The following is a 7,824-nucleotide window of genomic DNA, read 5'->3' as shown; positions in this document are numbered from 1 at the left end:
GTGGCGTCAGCGTCGGTCGGGGTGGCTGGACAGGTGGCACCGGCTGCCCCGAGGGCAGAACTCTGTGCGGGCGGCTTGCGGGGGCCTCCCTCCCGGGCTCCTGAGGTCGGGGCCACATGTCCGTCCCCCAGTCTCCGCCGCTCCCCTTCAGGAACGTGGCTTCCGGACATGTGTCTCTTCCCAGCTGGGGCACCTCCCTCTCACTGGGAAGCCGCCACGGCCAAGATGCAACGCTCGGCACGTGGTCGATGGAGGGTTTTCTCCTGTCCTCAGCGCTGTGGGAGGAGAGAGTGCCCCCCCTGCCCGACCAGGCCCAGTCCCCGGATGCTCCTCGGGCTCCGTCAGCCATGGAGACGCCCCGAGAGCTCTGTTTGCAGACCCACCAGCGAGGCCCAGTGCCCCCAGGACCACATCCTTCGAGGCAGGATGGGTTTTCAGGGTGCCGTGAGTCCTGACCTGCCCTCACTCAGCGACATCTTCCGGCCGAAGTGTCCTTGCCCGGCTCTGCTTTGCAGGAAGCAGCCCTGACCCTCCGATGGACCCCCTTCCAGACCACGGCCGGTATAGCCAACAGTGGACAAAAGTCATTCAAAGAAGGACCAGAGGCTCCAAGAAAGGTCGGGGCAGAGATGGTCAAAGGTAAAGTTATAATTTTGTTTAAAATTTTTAAATGTTTGTTTATTTTTGAAAGAGAGGGGGAAAGTGCGAGTGGGAGAGGGGCAGAGAGAGAGGGGGACACAGAATTGGAAGCAGGCTGCAGGGTCTGAGCTGTCAGCACGGAGCCCGACGTGGGGCTCGAACCCACGAACCACAAGATCATGACCTGAGTGGAAGTCGGATGCTCAACCAACTGAGCCACCCAGGCGCCCCAGAAACTCCTTCCTAATGTATTTAAAACCACGCATTTCAGGAAAATAGAAAAGTCCACAATGAGCCCAGTCACCACAGCAAGAGTGAGAGAAAAAACCCCACTCCAGAGCGTGTCCGGGCCCCTGTGCCTTGTACGCAATGGTTTTGAGCCTTCACGCCACGGACGTTCCCACGTTACCCAGGTTTTTACAGACAAGGGAACGATGCACAATGTGCGTTTAGTCTTTCAGACGCCGCGTGGCTCGTTTGGGGCCTCAAGGTGGGTGGTGCTCGCGGTGGGAGTCAGGCCTCCCTGAGGGCGACGTGGGCGGAGCCCCGTGGTGAGCGGGCCTGGGGCGCGACCCGCCCGGGGTGTGGGTCGTGGCAGGACGTGGGCCCCGGACCCGCGGGGGGAGGGCCACGCGGCTTTACTCTCCATGTGTCTTTCACGCGTGGCTTTCCGTTACTCTGTTTTCTTCACGTGGCACATGTCGCTCTTGAAATTCGTGAGCCGTCATCGTAGTTTTCAGGAGCACCACCGCTAGCAGCTGGGAGGAGGTGGGAGTAGAATTGGAGCATTCGAGTTGGGGGCGTCTTGGGGGTGGGGACACAGGCCTCTTTGGGGGGGACAGCTAAACAGCCCGGATCAGCCCCAAGAAGGTGACAGAAGGGAACCCGGGGGGCAGAGGGTGTGCAGGGTCCCGTACCTGCAGGGCGGGCGGGTGGGGGTGTGGGCGGGGGCCTGGGTCTCCGGTGACAGTCGAGCGGGGGCAGCCCTTTCCTGCTGCAGCCCCTCGTCTTCCCCCGGAACCGCTGGTGACACAGGTGGGTGAGGGTGGGCTCATTCCAGATGAATCCATGCAAACTGTGAGCTTGGGCCCCTAGGGAACCAGTCTTTGTTAAAATCCACCCAAATTCTGGGCCCTGAGGGTGGGTGTCCGCCCCCCACCCCTGCTCTGTGGATATCATGCTGTTCTGTTACCCGGTGAGGCCCCACGTGGGGGCTTCCGATCGTGCCTCTTCTCCTGAAGCCACATGGTGAGGCCAGCCCCCCTCCTGTCCCCGCCCCAGAAAGCCCTCCTTCCACCTGGCTCTCCGGAGTTCTGCCACAGGTCTGCCCGCTCCAGGAACGTCTCTGCGTTTCCAGAACCCGGCTGTTCATGGGCCTGGCCGGAGCATGTTGGTGTGGACAGGGGCCCCTGTAGCACCATGGGGACATCCGGACAGACCAGCACAGCCCCGGGACCCTGGATAGTCACCCCCAGCAGTGTTTTCCTGGAAGGGTTTTGGTCTTAGACCATCGCTCGCTGGATGATCAAACCACACGCCCATTTCTGCCTCAAGGACGAGCTCCCGTCTTTTCTGGAGGGCGGTGAAGCAGCTCCAGCTGGGGGCTCGGGCTCAGCGTCGTCTTCATCGTAAACCTTCCTTGTCAGGCCTAAAATAAAGTGCCATCATTCATGTGAATAAATATTGGATAAGTATAAAGTTCACTAACTTTGTGTGTGAGACAAAACCCTCAAGCCTCAATCTCATGTCCTTAAATGTCTCAATCTTGCCTGAATTTGGGCCTGTCATCTTTCATGAGCTGCTAACACTGTGTCTTTGCTTCATTGTTTAATGAAGTTGTAAGTGTCAAGACCGACTCAGTATCTGGAGTGAAGTTTCTTTCTGCTTTATCGGACATCCCATTAAGACTTTATAGTTCATTTAATTTTCTGCGTGTGGACCAGAACAAAAGCATTTCTTCTGATTTCTTTCATAAGCGGAACTATAGAAGGTGTTTTTCTGGTAAGTTCTTTGGTGTTGGGGGGGGTGGAAGTCGTGTGGCCCCGTGCAGGGCACACCGAGTGTGTGGTGGGCCTGTCAGCTATTGTGTGAGGTCGCTGCGTAACAGGTAGTCACCTCTCCTCCGAGAAGCATCAGTGTCGTGACTGCTGGCTTCTGCGGGACAGTCTCCGTCCTGGGCGGGGCCCGGTGACCAGTCTGGGGTTGGATGGAGGCTGGTGACTTGTGCTGGCTTTAGCGGGGTGACTGGAGTGCCGAGCATCACTTCCTCCAGCCCAGGCATGTCTGCAAGCTGCCCAGGGGTCGGCAGGGCAGGTGTCGAGGACGTGCGTGCGTGTGTGTGTGTGTGTGTGTGTGTAGGGGAGGAAGGTGTAGTGACCATCTGTGAACTGCAAGGGTGTGGGGCGGGGGGGGGGGCTCCCCGAGTTGAAAGAGAAAAAGAAAGATGATAAACAGAAACTTGACACAACATCAAAAAAAGAGGAGAGGAGGGGGCACCTGGGTGGCTCAGTCGGTTAAGCATCTGACTCTTGGTCGTGATCTCGAGGTTTGTGTGTTCGAGCCCCGTGTCCGGTTCTGTGCTGACAGTGCAGAGCCTGCTTGGGATTCTCTCTCTCTCTGCGCCCCCACTCCCCCCCCCAAATAAAAAAAATAAACTTTAAAAAAAGAGGAGGTAAAAAGAGTAGGAAAAAGTAGAGTTGAAAGTGAATAAAATAAGTAACAGGGAAGAAATAAAATTAAGAATATTAATGCAACTTAACGCGAATAGAATAAATTCTCCTTTAAGTGGCAAGAATGACAGACTGATTTAGAAAACAAAATTCAGCTCTATGGTTTATAAGAAACACTTAAGATTAAGTGGCATAGAGGTTGAATATAAATGAGTGACAATTTTAGCTTCACACAAAAAGGAATTTAACTGTAAAGGCATTTGAAAGGAAAGTAGGTCATTATAACAACACATCGCCTAATTTATGAGACATTAAATTGAATTGGCGTGAATTGCTAAGCAAAAAACAGCATAACAACTAAATAAATAGAGAAAAATCTAGAAAAGCCAGAATAACATGAAAAAAAGAAGTATAATGGGATATCTTAATGCATCTTTTTGGAATTATACTGTTCTAGTGGAAATAAAAAAGACTATAGAGAACATGAATAATAAACAATATAATTTATGTTCTTCAAATAGAAAAATCACTTTTGTCATATTGATTGAATATATAAAAAATTAGATTGTACTTGACCACCAAGACAACCTTAAAACATTTAAAAAGTAGGGATATTCTAGGTTGTTTACTTTGACTTACAAACGTGATCAGGAACCAGGAAATCTATCATAATACAATATACAACAAATTCCAAAGGGCAAAAAAAGATATTTTCTAAAATCTATAAATTATTTTTATTTACTTAGTTATTTTAAAATATTTTTTAAGTTTATTTATTTTGAGAAAGAAAGAAAGATAGTGCAAGTGGGGTAGGGGGCCAGAGAGAGAGAGAGAGAGAGAGAGAGAGAGAGAATGAGAATCCCAAGCAGGCTCCACACCATCAAGGCAAAATCAAATGCGGGGCTCAAACTCATTAACTGTGAGATCATGACCTGAGCTTAAGTCGGATACTTATGTGACCGAGCCACCCAGGCGCCCCTATAAATTATTTTTTTTAAGTTTATTTATTTATTTTGAGAGAGAGAGGGTGTGAGCGGGGGAGGGGGGTAGAGAGAGAGAGAATCCCAAGCAGGCTCCACACTGTCAAGGCAAAGTTGAATGTGTTAATGTTGAACTTATTAACTGTGAGATCATGACCTGAACTTAAGCAGGGGGAGGGTGGGGAGAGAGAGAGAGAGAGAGAGAGAGACAGAGAGAGAGAGACAGAGAGAGAGAGAGAGAGAATCCCAACCCAAGCAGGTTCCACCCTGACAGCGTAGAGCCTGACATGGGGCTTAAACCCACAAACTGTGAGATCATGACTTGAGCCTAAGTCAACAGTCAGATGCTCAACTGACTGAACCACTCAGGCGCCCCACATAAATTACTTTTAATAAAAACTGTGGCAAACAGAATTCTAAGAGAACCTGGTGCATAGGTCCTGTGAAATTCCTCCCCCTTGGAAGTGGGTAGAACTTGTGAATACAATCAGATATCATTCCCGTGATTATGTCGTGTTGTTGGACAAATCAGAGATTATCCTGGCGGGCCTGACCTAATCAGGCGAGCTCTTTTTCTTAGGCAGAGAAGGAATCAGAGAGACATGTTACTGTCCTTGAAGAGGCAGCACCCACACCGTGACCGCCTGGGGAGCCCTGTGGAAGACGTGTGGGTGGCCTCTACCAGCTGAGACCTGTCCCTGGCCAAGAGCTAGCAAGAAAATGGGGGCCTTAGTGACACAACAAGGGAATGAATTCCGCCAGCAGTCTGAGGATCTGGAAGCAGATCCCTCCCTAGTCAAGCCCCATATGGATGCAGCCCGTGAACAGATTCGGCGTATGGCACCCAGAGCGGAGGACCCAGTGTATCTGTCAGCTCAGGCTGCTGTAACAAATACCACAGTCTGGTGGCTTTAACAGCAGACATTTACCCTCTCTAAGTTCCTGAGGCTGAAAGTCCAAGATGCGGGCACATCAGGGTGGTTTTGGTGAGGTGTTCTTTCTGGCTTGCAGACGGCCACCCCCTCCCTGTGTCCTCACATGCCCTTTCCTCCGAGTGGAGAGAGAGTGGGAGAATCTGGTGTCTCCCTCTTCTTACAGGGACAGCAGTCCCACTGGAGCAGGGCCCAGCCGTGTGACCCCATTTAACCTCGGTCAGCTCTGTAAAGGCCCCACCTCCAAACTCACTTGGAGTTTAGAGCTTTAACATGGTTCTGTCCATAACCCAAGCTAAGCCAGGCCCAGCAGTCTCCTGACCTGTAAATCTTTGAGATAAAAAATCCATGCTATTTTAAGCCACTACATCTATGGTAATTTGTCATGCTGCGATAGAAAACTAACAAAAATCCGAGGCAAAAGTTTGTGTAGAATGACACGTGAGAAATCACAAAGACTCTGAGAACACTGAGGTGTTTCCTTGAACGTGAGGGCCCCTGTCACTCTCAGGCAGCAGCTTTGGAGGCTCAGCGAACGTAGTAAGACAAATACTCGGTACTCAGTCATTAGTGTAAATATTGGTGAGGCAAAGAAAAGACAGCTTTTTACCTAACAATCTAATTGTATAGTTAAGAAACCAGAAAGATTGTTCTACAAAAGAAAAAGAAAAAAGTAACCCGACTAGAGTTAATGGAAGAGTTTTGTAAATGTTGCTAGATATAAGATAAATTTCCAAGGTCAATAGATACTCTTTTTTTTTAAGTTTATTTATTTTGAGAGAGAGTGAGAATGTGAGCAGGGGAGGGGCAGAGAGAGAGGGAGGGAGGGAGAGAATCCCAAGCAGGCCCACACTGGCGGCACAGAGCCCGAGGTGGGGCTCGAACTCACGAACCGTGAGATCACGACCTGAGCCGAAGTCAAGAGTTGGACGCTCAACCGACTGAGCCCCCCAGGTGCCCCCGGTATTCTTTATGTTAGGAATAAGCAGTAGGAAGTAAACCAAGGATGACGTCTAGTTAAAACAGGTGTGGGTTTGGTATGACACACGTCTTTGGGAACAAATGGGAAACTGTCTTTGTCGGTTTGGGCTTCTGTAAGGAAACGCCATAGCCTGGGGGCTCATGCAGCGGAAATGTATTTTCTCCTGGTTCTGGAGGCTGGAGGTCCCAGCCGGGGGCCAGTGGGGTCAGCTTCTGGTGAGGCCCGGTGACCCCTGCTCTTCTCACAAGGAGCCTGACGCCACCAGGAGGGCCCCGTCTTATTCCTCACCTGCACTGATCACCCCCAAACACCCCACCTCCAACCGCCGGGCACCAAGGGTTTCAGCGTATGGATTTCCAGGGCCACACTCAGCCCACAGGGGATGTGGCCCCTTGTTCTTGGTCAGAAAGTCTTAATCGGAACCGAAAAGTCGATTCTCCCCAAGCGAATACATAAATTCAGTGCAGGATGAAAGTCCCAGTGGATTTATTGTTAACGTCGGACAGAACGATCTTCAAGCCCACATGTTGGAATAAATGCCCCAGGACAGTCAAGAAAACTGTGAAGAAAATTAGTGGGAAAACACTAAGTTATGCAGACGCTGGGATAGGAAGGAGTCGGCAGGAGTCGAGGAATGGATCCTGGCACACGTGAGGCGATACGTGTGACCAGGGCTCACAACTCTGGTTGGCGTGTGACGCGGGAACATATCCAGTGAACGTGTGACCTCAGATCCGTGCGGCGTGAGCACGGGTGAGAAGGGTCCTGAAACCACGCGTCCCGTTCCTCTGACCACAAGAACTCCGACATTCGTCTGAGCCGGAGGTCGGGGTAGTGACGCGGCTTCGTTTCACCCCCACGGATTCTTCTAGAAAACGCCCGATGTGCGGCATCTCAGACAACCGGCCGGGGAGCTGTGCTCCTGCTCAGTCACTGAGGGAGAGGCTCCGTTAAGCCACAGACAGCGGTGCGTTTTGTAATTTTCCAGCTCGACAGAAGGGGAAACATTTATAGAACCTTCTGTTAATGTTAAGCGTTTAAAGAACTGTTAACGGCAAGTGCATTTGCATTTAAAACTCGCTCCCATCCAACCCCCGGAGAGGTGGGGCGGGAGGCGGCCCAGGACGCAGGGGGGCCTGTGTCCTCCGATCGCACTGCGCCCCTCGGACAGGACGGGAAGCGGAAGGGGATGGGCGTGGCCTGCAGGTGCGCCAACGTCAGCGTTTCCAAGGAGGCGCTGGCGACAGCGAGCCCGTTGGCCTGAGCTCCGCGCTTAGACACCGTCCGCCTGGGCCCCGCTGACCGCTGGGCACCTGCTGTGGGAGGCTCCCGGCCTCGCCCCCACACCCGGCCTCCCTCCCCTTCCCTCCCCAGGCTCCCGGTCTCTCAGCCCCTCTCGGGACGCCGTCTGTCCCCACCGCGCCCGCGTCTGTCCTTACACTGAGGACCGCTCTGCGGCTGCCTGGCCCCCAGACCCTCTCCTCGCCTCACCCAGCTCGGTCTCCCCTGGCCTCTCTCGACGACGTCCACCGGCAGTTCGAGGCCCTCAAACCACCTCCAAGTGTCTCCCCCCACCCTGCGCTCACACCCCAGGCACTGAGCCTGGAGCTCCCCGCGTGGCC

At 52.5% G+C, this 7,824-nt stretch overlaps 1 non-coding gene across 1 annotated transcript; it reads right to left on the bottom strand.

Annotated features, from left to right (window-relative positions):
- Window positions 1–780: 780 nt before the first annotated feature.
- On the bottom strand, window positions 781–865 carry TRNAG-UCC. The gene has a single exon. It is a non-coding gene; the product is annotated as a tRNA-Gly (tRNA).
- Window positions 866–7,824: the final 6,959 nt, after the last annotated feature.

Source organism: Panthera leo, chromosome B4, assembly GCF_018350215.1.
Source record: "Panthera leo isolate Ple1 chromosome B4, P.leo_Ple1_pat1.1, whole genome shotgun sequence".
NCBI lineage: Eukaryota > Metazoa > Chordata > Mammalia > Carnivora > Felidae > Panthera > Panthera leo.
The sequence above is the reverse complement of the archived record's forward strand: the minus strand, read 5'-3'. Positions and strand labels throughout refer to the sequence as shown.